General features: G+C 44.2%; 1 protein-coding gene across 10 annotated transcripts in view; it reads left to right on the top strand.

Annotated features, from left to right (window-relative positions):
- Positions 1–9: 9 nt before the first annotated feature.
- The window catches only part of FRYL (FRY like transcription coactivator), a 176,843-nt gene continuing 163,893 nt past the window's right edge, over positions 10–12,959 (top strand). For 5 of the 10 annotated variants that reach the window (XM_066995845.1, XM_066995846.1, XM_066995841.1 and 2 more), the window contains exon 1: positions 4,048–4,221. The gene's annotated coding sequence lies outside the window, so the exon portion shown is untranslated. Of the gene's footprint in view, positions 144–4,047; positions 4,222–4,338; positions 4,600–12,959 lie in introns of those variants that run through there. The other 5 variants (XM_048073001.2, XM_048073000.2, XM_066995843.1 and 2 more) reach the window with 3 other exon arrangements.

Genomic DNA, 12,959 nt, shown 5'->3' with positions numbered 1-12,959 from the left:
GGGCCGGCCCCGCTGGGCGGCGGGCCCCGGGCGGGTCCCGCAGGGAACGGTTCCTTCCCCCGCCGCACCGCCTGCCCGGGGCATGCCGCCCGCCTGTAGCGTAGGGAGCAGGCACGGCTGCGGCGGTGGGGGAGCCTTGACAGGTAACTCGCGTGGGGATGGGTTTTTGTAGCCGTTTTAAAACCGTTAATATATATCTCGGTATTAACGGGCGTCTCACCCGCCTGTAGGGGGGCCCTGACACCTTCCTGGCTTTGAGAAATTTTAATTAGAGTTTATTTGAATTAGAACCAAGCAAGAAGCTGGCAGGCAGCTGCTGTCTGAACCTGTAAGTGGTCGGGATTTGGTGCTCAGCATCGTGTTGGGGTGCGTCTTGGAAAGAACCTGCTGTTTTTGGAAAGAATCCGCGTGTTCGCCTCTAGCTAATGCTGTCGAAATAGCAGCTTTAGAGGGTGAGCGCTGTTTATCAGAAACAAGGAAAAGCCGAGGAAAAATGATGTTTCTGGGAGCGTGGTGCATGCTGTAAAGTTTTCCTGTAACCACTCGGTACTGCTGCTTGATTTCGCCGTGTCCTGTTCTGCCTCTGCTTGCCTGGAATGCACCGCTCCCTGCCAGCCACCCCTGGAGCAAGCCGGTGTCTCTCAGCCCTAGGATTCAAGAGAAGAGGCTTAAATTGCTGCTGACTGATGGCGGGACAAAAAAAAGCCTATGCCTGGAGATAGGAAATGCAAGGCTTAGAGGCCGAAGGTGTCAGAAATCAGTGGGGAACGCGCATGCAAAATATCTGAAATTAGTAGAGAAAGCGACTATGAAAGGAATGCTGTGAGCATGTGAGGGACCCGGGATAAACGGAGTTAGGAGTGTGTGAAGTAATAGGTTTGGCTGCTTATGGTGGCTGGGTGCACCAGCGAGACAGCTGTAGAGGAGATGGGCTTATGAGTGCTGGATTCTTGAAGTAAGCTGGGGGAATAGAACCAAGGAACTGTGTATTTAAATTTCTTAATTCATAGTTTTTATCAGACAATAAATAAACTTCCAATCTGCATGAGATTGTTCTGCCTCTTAACACAGATTTCTTCCAGCCTTCATCTCTGCTTATCATCTGAGCCCACGCTAACGAAGCACATGCCAATAACTGAGCATCAGTTAGGCACATTATTAATCCCAATGCAAAATATTTTGGCCTCATCAACTCACAGTGGTTTTATTTATGGCCTCTAGCACAATTCTAAAGGCGATTTATTTTGTTCTTCTTCCCATTTGTCTTTCAGTACATTCTAGGCAAAGAGTACAATGGTTTTCTTAAAGCTTGCATTTTATAGGGGAGGACGTGTTTATGGACTGCACCTTCTCTAAACATGGAGCTTCAATGGGAGGAAATGAATATAGGTCTCCTTTGTTAAAGAAAATAATGATCGGTTGTTTTGCCTATTATAAAATTAATAGTTATCCATTCAGTTTTCCCACCTCAATATCCCCAAATTCCTTAGACTTCCAATAGGAAAAAAAGAATGTCATGCACCAAACCGGTGAGTTTTACCTTCCTTTCAAAAATTTTTCCTAGTACAGTCTGCCTGCGAGATGCTTACTGGTACTTCAAGGTTTCATCTGGTTACATGTCCATTTTTTGGCTTAGAACTGCAGGTGTAGGGCCACGTTCAGCATCGATGGTACAGCATATCTGCATCTTTGGCACTTCATTCTCATTCTACAAGTCTTGTTCTGAAGTTCACCCACAGAAAGAAATCTCTGCAAGGACCCCCTTTTAGTCACCTGGTTTACTTCTACCATTTCGCTAACACTCATGTCATCTTTCTGGCAGCTAATTGTGAAGTCAGTTTAAAATCAGTCATGGTACTGCCAAGTCCTTCTGATGCATTACATAAAATCTTGTCCATGGGCAAAGCTTAAGGCTAGCTGTATAACCCCTTTCTGTAAATCTAATTTCTTGAATACTGTTTTCCCACCTTTTGCTTTGACAGCAATTCCAGGTACTGTTATCCAATACGTTATTTTTGTTTAAAAATCTATGCGCTAGAGTAGACCTTCAGAGATGACGATGTAACGTTATTTTTCAGGGAGTTTGGAACTGTTTGTTTTAATGACATGCAAAATGACAGCCTGACGTTTTAACAACTGTTTTGCTGTTGAGTGTGTGTTTTTAAACATGCACAATCTACAAAACAGATGGATTATTTGTAAAGAGAAGTAGCAGAGATGTATTTTTGTGTTACTTCAGGCGGTCATTCAAATTAGATATATTACAACTCACCCATGACTCTAATTTTTTTATCTTTTGTAACTTAGTATCATCCAAGAGTGAATATACTCCAGATTCAAAATACTGTAATACATGACAGAAATTTGAAACAATTTCTTTTGAAGGAGATGTCTCAAGGAGGAAAAGGAAAACTTTAGAAAAATAAGATTCTTTTAAAATGGATTATTTATCTAACAAGAAGTTAGTAGGTGTGAAAATCAAATGGATTTCTAACCACAGCGCTTTGTAAAACAAAGTCAGCTCAGGCTCGAGCATTCATATGGTGAGTTTTGTAGGGATGGTCAAGTGGTTTAAAAGCTTATCTGTCTGGTAAATTCTTCTCTATCCCCTTGTTTAGCAGCTAGTGACAGGCTTTATACAGATTCATTGCAAAACAAAAAGTTGGCTTAACAAGTAACTTAGTTTTGAGATGTTACACAAGACATAGGACACTGAAACCCCGTGGATGTGTGAAAGAGTTGGAGTATATGCGGATCTGGTAAGGCAAGTCGCCAGAACAAGTACTGGAACTTCATGTGCTCGAGTACATAGCTGGAATGGTGGTTTTTTTTTTTTTTTTTTTTTTTTTTTGCTGTTCGTTGCTCTTGCTCAGGTCAGGACAAAAGAGTAAAACGCAACAGCTGAGAGCTTCTGATTCTTCAGTTGTTGCCAAGACTTAACAGGACTGTATTTGGAAAATTCACTCTCTCCCTAAGGAGGAAACAACAGTGCTTTGTACCAAAAAAGAGCATTGTTGTAACCACTACAACTCGTGGCGAACAAAGAACCAGTTATTCGCCCAGAGCATTACGGCACTTCAGCAAGAACCGGAGTGGGTGTCTTTGTAGAGCTGACACTGAAAACCTCAATTAGCAAGGACTTTACCCACATTGACAATAATTACTATTACTAATAACTGGTACTATAACGTACTTTGTAAATCGCTTTGTGTGTTAACTAATCCTTAGGGGTGTTTTGTAAAGCAGGCAGGTAACAAGGTGGGAAAATCTCGATTCTGACAGTGTGCACAGGCATTCTCGAGGTTTAACATTGAAGGTCTGGTTTTGTTGGCCTTGGGGTTTGGCTGGTCTCATTTCAGTCACATTTATGTGCGTGCATTTACTGAGGAAACCAAGCTGGGCTTCAAAAGCAGAAGCAACTCACGATAACACTTTGCTTCAGCCAATCGTCTAAAATTATACATAACAGCAGCAATTAATCCTGTTTTTCTCGTTAGGCGTCGCGTTGCCCTACGTTTAGGCTGCAGCACAGCTGCTCAGACAGAGGGAGAAACGCTCCACGACATTTCTGAGCCTACAGGAAAGAGTTAAGCTGAGGTATTCTCTCAGCTACGAGTGTGTTATTTATTATTGTTTGTTCCTCTCCCTCAGCCGGGTCGGCTTTGTTCGTGGGTTTTTTATTAGCGGGTTCTTTATTCGTGGGGGCTTTATTCGCGGGTTTCAGAGGACAGGAACCGCCCCGCTCCGGCCAGCAGCCATCTTGGGGCTCCGGTGCCTCACGGCGCCCGCCCGCCCCGGGCGCTGCCGGTGACGTCACGCTGAGCCAGGCGGGACTGCCTGCCTGCCCGCCTGCCCGCCGCCGCAGCCTATCACCGCCGAGCGCCTCCAGCCGCGGCCCCGCCTCCGCCTCCCCATCCGATTGGCCTCGCGCGCGGAGGGCGTGGCCTGGGGGGGCGGGCTCTCCCCTCCACCAGCCAATGGGATGACAGCGGGGGGGTGGTATCGCGTGAGTGCCGCGCGCGCTCCCCACTCAGCGTCGGCTGCCGGTGGGGCGCCGCGCGCCAATGGCCGGGCGGGGCGGGGCCGGGCCGGGCCGCGGAGTTACCGGAGGGGAGAGGCGGCGGCGGGATAAAGCCGGCGGCGCCGGGCGGCTCCCGCTTACCCAGCGGCGGCCTGCAGCGGGACGGGACGGGACGGGCTCCTCGAGGCGGCGGCGGCGGGGTGAGGCGGGGAACCGACCGTTGGCGGGGACCGTTGGGCGGGGGGTGCCGCGCGCGCGCTGCAACGGAAACGGAGGAGCGAGGGCGGGGCGGGGGGGGAGCGGCCGTTGGGCACGGGCCCGCTTTGAGGGGGGGGTGCTCGGAGTCCGTGCCCGGTCCGTGCCCGTCTGAGGGGGCCCAGGCGGTGCTTCCCGGCACGGAGCCGGGCTTTGTTCCCCGCCCCTCCGGGCCCGGCCTGCCCCGCTCCCCCAGGGCGCTTTGGGCTGGGCGCTGCCCCTCGCCGGGCCGCTGCCGGCTCCGTGCCCCCCCCCGTGTCTCCTCGCCGTGCTCCCCGGGGTTTGGCTGCGGGGCGGTTGGAGCGGCTCGGTTCGGTGCTCAGGTAGGAGTCGCTGAGCCCGCAAGGAGGTGGGCTCCGGCCGTGCGTCTTAAGGCAGCGGGAGGAACGGAAAACAACAAGCGCCAGGTGTTTGGGTGGGCACGCAGGCTGAGGGTGAGCTGCGCAAGCAGCTCTCTGATACACTTTTAAGGCATAGTGAGGTGAGGTAGCGAGGTGGAAGGAGCATAACCCGGTTGTTTTATCTCATCACGACTAGAAATCTGAGCTGTGCTTTTGGGAAAGGAAACAACAACACAGAAAGCAACTTCTTTGTTGCTCTGGTGTGCGTGCTGGACATCTCCGCAGCTCAGACTTCATGTAATGAGAAAGGTGCATCAGGCAGTGAGATGCTTCCCTGTAAACACAGACCAGAAAAGGAAAGCTGCCTGTAAGTTACTGAGGTAGCAAAGAGCCACTAACATTTGCAGGAACAAGCAACATGGAGCAGGCAGAGTACTGCGATAAATGGGATGACTTCCTGATTCTGAGTTAAGAGTGAAATTAACTCGTGTTGTTTAAGAGGTTTCTGCAGTGTGCTCTTTCAGTAGCTTTCCTTCTGTGCTGCTACTGTGGTGCTGAGGATGTGCCCCAGATGCTTCAGAATCTCCGGGGAAGATTGTTGAGCAAGCACTGGGAAACCACACACCGATTCTTATCTTGTGACACTATCACAGAGGAAGGAAACAAACCCCTTGGTAAAAATTGCATTGCAGGTTTAGTAAGTTGGATATGTAAAGATGAGAGCACCTTTCTTTCTCTGCCAGAAGCTGCTGTTTTCTGTAGTTTGCGGAGGCCACTGCTCAGGGGGACTTGGTGGCAGCTGTCAGTAGACAACTGCCTTCCCTTGGCAAACTGCTGCTGTGAAAGGCTTCCTCATTTGTATTCCAGAATGGATGTGGTTCAAGTCTCTGGCTTCTCTCAGGAAGCAGAGCCGTGGTATGTTGCTCCGGGATGTTGTTAGAGAAAACTGTTGTTGAACTTTGTTTCAAAAGAAAAGTTGTTTAATTCTTCTGCAGGATTTATTTAAGATTAAGTTGAAATGTTGAGCTGACTTGGCTGTTTGTTGGACTGGCTGGCCTAGGTGAGCCAAAGTGTAGTCATAGCTGATTCTCGTGTAATAATGTGATACCTTTCAGGAGGGAAGTTGGAGTGTTGTAGGACTACAAGGCAACAATTAAAACTTTTAGTTTTTCACATTAACAGTCTCCAGTGTCATCCTGCTAGGCATCAACAGATCAAGAGTGGTTCACAAATGTGTGTTTTTTTTTGTGAATGTTTGTCTCTCTGATTTTTGGGGTTAAAATTAATTGGTCTGCTGAAAGTTTTGGGTAATACAATTGAGAACAGGCTGTCTGTATTTATTTTTTTCTAAGAACTTAAGAAGATTATAATTAAACCCTTTCTCATTGGCTATGCATCAGGGAAACAAACTTGGAAAACATGGTGTTCTGCATCAGGTGTTGCCAATTCTATGTCTAGCTTTGTATTTTAGGGAGTTTTATCCTGGTCATTTTGTCTAGTGACAGCTACTTCAAAGGACTAAATGATGTTTTTTTTCTTGGTCTGAGCTCCATGAGAGGCATGCAGGCAAACTTTACACCTCAGTGGACTCGTATAATCCAGATCATGGGTATATAATATACTCCCTGTGGCACAGAGAGCCACGAGCTTTTAGCAGTTTTCCTATATATTTGAGCCATAGCTCAACAGAAAGCATGACACGTAGGCATCGTGCTCAAACGATAAAGTAATGCAAAAGAAAAATACAAAAGGCAAAAAAAACCAATGTAAGGCGAAAGAACCTCAAGTTACACATGGGTTGTCTGAGATAATGTGAGAAAAACAAGGATAACGGTTCAGGGTTCATGACCGTGTAACTTTTGGCCTGCTTTGTCTTACCGGTAGGAAGTGTAAGGTACCTTATCCATCAGTGGTAGAGCAGCTGGCCTCGTGCATAGTCTAGCTGTGGTTTACCACTGTCTAATGCTTCTGCACACTTGCACCCAAATAACATTGAGCCTTTACAACTTCTATATCTGTAATAAACTTCCCGGGAATGATAATGGGCTGGCAACATTTGAAGGTATTGGGGTTCAACATTATTGGCACAGGCTGCCCAGAGGAGCTGTGGATGCCCCATCCCAGGCTGGATGGGGCTTAGGGCAGCCTGGGCTGGTGGGAGGTGTCCCTGCCCATGGCGGGGGGTTGGAACTGGGTGGGCTTTGAGGTCCCTCTTGACCTGAGCCATTCTGTGATGATTCTTGCATGGTCTGTTTCCAAATCCCAGTGAACTCAGTAATAGATGCTAGCTAGACTGTTTCAGCTAGGGTTGCTTCTGCCTTTTTTCTTTTATTTTCTTTATAGCAGTTCTCCTTTGTAGTATTTAGCTTGCTTACCCAAATTGTTTGGCAGTTAGTTCTCTAAATATCCTTGTAGCACTGTACAGCTCTGTCTCCTCCAAGACTGTTGTGTTGTCCTTCCTTCCCCTCCCCCAAATCTCTTGCAGTCTCTAATTCCCTGTGACATGAGCACCTCCCAGGAAGAATGACAGAACATGATGTCAGACAGCAAGTGTCCAATGCTGTCACAGGAAAACATCAGAAAGGAATACATCCACTCGAGCTAGTTGAATGAGAGTATCTGCTCTTAACGGCTTCATTTTTGAGGGATCTCTGTATTTACCCCTTGTTTTTGCTAATGACTTATTTTTGCATGCAAAAATGGAAGAGGAACAAATATATATGTATATTTTAAAAGTACTTCTAAAATTAAGTTTGAAGTTCTCTTTAAATGCCTGCATATTTGATACAGTGGCCTAGCGCCCAGAAGCTGCTGTTAGAATTAGAAGCCTTGGGTTGCAGCGGTTTGTTCTTTGCATGGATATCCTTGTCTGTGTCAATGTGAGCAGCATAAATGCTGTTTAATAGTTAGTGCTAACGAACAAAGTTAATCTGTGTGGAATTCGCGTGGACTCCCCACAGCAGTGCCTTTCTCCCGGCATTCCAGCCAGTGCTGTGGCAGGTGATCTGTAGGAGTGTGAACGAAGCGTGCTTTTTCAGAGCTGGGCTGCATCGGGCTAAAGCTCTGCTGGCTTTGAGCTGGAGCTTATAGCAGGAGACCTGGGACACTCGACACGTACACTTCAGCGGTACTGCTGGTCACTGTCACGTTAGTCTGGTGACCTGTTTCCTTCTTACTCTGTTTCCCAGAGAAAGGGAAAAGATTCCTGCCTTGGGTCTTTCTCTGTTTTTATTTTTATTGTTGTTTAAAGTTGCATGAGGTGATAAAACAAGCTTTCTGTCTTGTCATCTTACTATTGGAAGGCTGCTTCAGAATAAAACTACTCTCATACGAGGATTTTTAATTTTCAAGTTGTATGTTAACACTAGTTTCAGTAGCTCTTGCCAATGTTGTTATTCACTTTAAAAGCAGTTCTTTCTTTTGATGCTTAGTGCCTTATTCTCAGCATATTTCTGGAGAATAACAGTATAATTTTGATAAACCATACTCTTTATTGTTTGGATGAGATTTTTGCTGTTCATCTGATGATCCTAAAATCCCAGGTCCCTTTCTTTGTACATGAATTAATCTTTTTAGCATGTATTGACCCAACCTGTATAAAGTATTCTAGAGATTTCAGTGAAGGTTTCTGAGAAAGTTTCTCAGGTTTGTCTTCATAAACTGTAATTTATAGCAAAAAATATTACTACTTAAATGTGCTTCATTAAGTTAAAATGAAAGAGAAGCTCTAGGTTAAATGCAGCATTGATAAATATCACTGTTGACAAGTGTCCTTAAGCCTACCTAAGATCAGGTGATGGTGGCAGTGGGGTTGGTTATATTCATGCAGAAAGTATTCAAAGAGCTCAAAGATGCCACTAAAATGTGAATAACTAGGGGAGAAAAAAATACTATTTACGGAGGCAAGAATGTGTGAAAAGATTCCTATGAGAATTATGGGACAATACCTGCTCTGCAGTATTCAATCACACTTGTATAGCCTTTCAGAGAAGACTGCTGATTTTCTTATCACTGCTTGTTTGTTTTTGTAGTAGTCTCAAAAGGCAACAGTTGTGTGGTTTTTGCCAGTCTTATCCAGTTAAGTTTGTTTGTTTGCAGTGACTGAATATAATGTTGGGTATGTTTATAAAATAAGGGCTGAGGGAGAGTGGTGAAAGCTACAAATACAGATAGCTTGTTGTATTCGATCCAAAAGGTAGGGCTTTGGCAATTCAAGGCGGGAGACTAAAAACAATAAAAAGAATGAATATTCCTTTGCAAAATAACAATAAATGGCAAGGGAATATTTATACTCTGACCCTTGAGAATGTTATGATGAAAGCAGAGCTCTGGAATTCGTATCTTCAGCTGATAATTGTAAAGGATGACTTCATTCCTCTAGGGTTGCTGCCCAGTTCTACAACATGAAGAAGCATCTTTGTAAACAGCATGCCCTAAAGGGGACTTGTGGTTAACAGTAGGCCTGGACAGAGAAAGACTGACTCTCTTTGTAGAGAAACGAAGATGAAAGATGCGTTAAAAATGTCTGGGAAAGCTTCAGCCTATATAGCATGAGAATAGTCTGTATCAGCAACACTTCTGTTCCTTCACTAGGGCAGGAAGAACTGTGAGGAGTCTGTGGCAGGTGAATGCTTTTGAGATTGATTTAATATCCTGCAAAATCTGTCAAATTAATCTGGTACTGCAGGTCATGTAAAAAAAAAAAAAAGCTTTTAAAAAAGAACTTATTTCTTCCTCTGTAGACATCACTCCCCGGAAAGATGTCACCTGAAAAGCTGAACAATTGCAGAATTGGTGCAGTGTGACTGAGCAGGTGCTTATTTATTCCCTAGGATAGGGTGGTGAGGAGTAGCTGGTCCCATGAAGGCCAGTGCTGCTGCAGGGACTTGGGGAGCTCATGCATACCCCACCTCCTTTTGTATCCACATGAAGATCCTGCTGCCCTTCAGTTTGTGTGTACATGTCAGATCACGCGCTCTGCCCTTGCTCTCCTCTCTGCTGTGCGTGGTCCTCATCTCTGCCTCCCCAGTAAGTGGGGATTTTTCCATTTCCACCTTTGCTGGGAGGTGTTCCAAATAGAACTGGAGGTAAGTGGTGTTTCTTCAGATGGAGCTGATACACGTTAGGGTATGTGTGTGTATATATTTATTTCCATGTACCTACCTGCAGAATGAATAGGTAAATAGCTACAGAGTAGCTGGAATAGGTGCGAAGCCTTGGAAAGCAAGCACGGGAATAGAAAGATAGGTAGGCACAAGTACAAAAAGAATAGAACAAGCTTTTGGAGGAGGAATTTGATAGTCCTTACTTACCATTATACACAATTAATGCTTTAATACTTTTGGACCTCTGTTGTACTAAGGGGGAAAACAGAACCAGATCTTAAAACATTGAAGAACATTTTCTTACTGTATGTCACAACCAACCTTTGTTATTATAGTGTATAACTCAAAATGCACAACCAAGCCATCAGGTAGGCACTGACTGCACTTGGGTTTTTGTGGTGGTGGAGGTTAATGATGTGCAACTGATTTGATCCAATTTGAAGCCCAAACTTTTATCACCTGGGAACGTGTCTAAAGAAGGTACTGCATAGCTCATTCCATATTATGCTGGAGTGCAAGTTGTTCTTTTGATTTGCATTTTTAAATTGAGTAAATATTTTTGTTTTCAAGAGTTTCCCAGACCCTGTAATTTTATAGTACCTTCTATTGCCTGCTCCCTCAAAACCAAAATAACTGTGTAGCTGAAAGGCGTGGAATCTTTACCCAGTTCTAGTTAGTGGTGCAGGCACTGTTTAAGAATTGGAATATGTTAGGGACGCAGTCCCTAAAAGATATTTTGAATTTAGCAGATGGATTTTTGAAAGCATTTCTTATGAGAAGAGTAGGATGAATTGGAGAAAAAAACATATCAGTGGGGCTTTCATATTGTTTTGTACATGGAAATAAAAAGAATATTTTGACTACTTTTTTGTCTTATTTTTGTCTTGGTGGAGAATGTAGAATGTCCTCACTTGGATTTCTGTTAAAGTGAAACAGCAAGTTGGTGTTTCAGCCCATGTGAGTACAGACTGTAAACTCTTCAGGGTGGGTGCTGTTTGAGAAAAAAGGAGGGTTAGGGAAGGTCTATGTGGAAGTATAGCAAAGTCCTCATTCCAGTCATTCTGCTTCAAAAGCAACATGCACTGAAGTTGTGTTTTTATAGGATATGTACCAGATTACCAGAGTCCAGCGAGTACTGTGCTAGATGGGGGTATATCAGTTTAAGCACATTTTTCTGCAACTGCTTACTCTAAGAAATCTGACTGCTATACGTCAGCGCTGGCCTATTTGAAGAACTGCCACTATTTTATATATAGGACCCGAGTTCAGCTTCTGGTGAAGTTGCTGTAAGCGGGGGTGGAGAATAGCTTCCTACTTGCTTCGAGTGAGTAGTTTGTCATTTTTAAATCCGTATGTACTTAGGTTCCGAATGTGCAGACAGTTCATGTTGATAGCTAAAGAAAAACTTTATTGCTGTGTGTTCTTCTTTCTCATTGCACAAGCACAGTGATATGACTGGTAAGCGATTTAATCGTTTTTGGCACTTTTCAAAAAGAGGATGTATTTTTAGCATTAACAGTCTGTTAAGGGATGAAAAGTAGTACATACGCTGTTGATTTTTCATTCAGTAATTCCAAGTGCTTGAACCTTAGTTAATGTTGATTTCTAAAAGCATATTGAATTGAGAAGGATTGTTTGCTTGTTTGTTTGAATTGCTGTCAAAAGTAGGACACTGCCAAAAGCAGTGTGAAGGTGTGATAAAAGCTCCTGTTTTTCAGATCTAATTACTTCAGTTTCATATTTATAGGCTGACTTTAGTCTGTGCTTGCAGTTTATTTTGTAAAAATAAGGTCTGTTTGTCGCTTTATGCATTTTCTCTGCTGTTGTGATGGTGGACCAGAGGTCAGAACTTCAGGCTCTTCTGCTTACACTGCACACTTCTGGGAGTTGTTGCTCTTCCTAGTGCCAAAACTTTGTTAGTGCAGATAGAGTGATTGATGGTGGTCAGATCGATGCTGCGAGACCTTTAGTAGGAGCGACTGCAGCATAAGAATCTGCTCAGCTTTATTGTTGCAGACAGCAATACATCTCAGGAGGGTGACTGCTGCCGTTGGGTATGGTCTGCCATTTTTCTTCCTCAGTTCATGTGGGACATGAAAGAACAGACGATGATAAATCAAATCACTAGGTGACTCAAGATCAGGCAAGCTGGAGTCTTACTTCCCTCTGAAATATTGGTGTGTGAAGTGCTTACATTGTGCTGGCACAGACCTTGCTCTAGTTGTTGGTGTGGTGGAAGCAACATCCGTTTGAGGTCGTGTTAATGTATGGATTGCTTATAACCTCTGACACTAACATAAGAAAACCGTAATTTCTTAGTCTGTAGTCCTATTATATATAGTTTGTAGATTGGACACTTACTCTGTAGTGTCTTGGAAAGCAGCAGAGAAATGCCTTCTCTTCTGACAGTTAGTCTCAACCTGTAATTGGTATAATTGAAAGTTAAGCTCACTTTTTTGGAGTCCAAAGTAAGATCATTGGTTCTTGACCATGGCAGTGGAAGCACTCCTCTAAAAGCAACCATCATCAGAAAATAGAAGGAGTAAAGGTGGAGTCAGAGGACGTGAGCACTGAGGGGAGGTGTAGCTGAGCGAGACTTGCATTGCTCTGGTTTCCTTGGGCTGTGGCACTGGTAAATGTAAGTTTTATGAAGAGGCTAATCTGAGAGACTTGAAAGCCCTTCATCCTAGATGGAAATATCCACTGTGATCTGGTTGAAGGTGCAGTTTTAATTTTAGCATATTTCTAATATTCCGAAATGAGATTCCAAAAGATAAAAAGTTATCATCAAAATTTAAAGAGCAGAGGTTTCCTGGCACTGGCCCAGTGGAGATGATTCATGATTCACAATTCACATACTTCTTAGTCTCTGTTCCTGCTAACTATAGAAAGGAGAATGCAAAAATACATTTTTAAGTTGGAGTTATCATGGTCAAGTTATTACACATTTGGCACCAAGCCTTCCTCTGAAGTTTATCTTGTAAATCCTTCTCAACTTCAGATTGTGATTATATGGGAGTTTTTTCAATTAAAGTTTGTCAGTTTATAAATGGAGAGCTCTTTATAACACTCACGGAGACAAATTGTTGAACCAGTATAACAAATGTAATTCTCAGGTGCAGATGGTTGGCCACATTCCAGAGTTTGTATGACTGACTTGCATCCTTTGGTTTTTCCCTCTTTCCCCATGATTACCCTTAAAACTTTTGAGTCCAGAGCCTACTACCTCATGACTTA

This window comes from Anser cygnoides, chromosome 4 (genome assembly GCF_040182565.1).
Source record: "Anser cygnoides isolate HZ-2024a breed goose chromosome 4, Taihu_goose_T2T_genome, whole genome shotgun sequence".
NCBI classification, from domain to species: Eukaryota; Metazoa; Chordata; class Aves; order Anseriformes; family Anatidae; genus Anser; species Anser cygnoides.
Note: the sequence above shows the minus strand (reverse complement) of the source record. Positions and strands in the feature narration are given on the sequence as shown.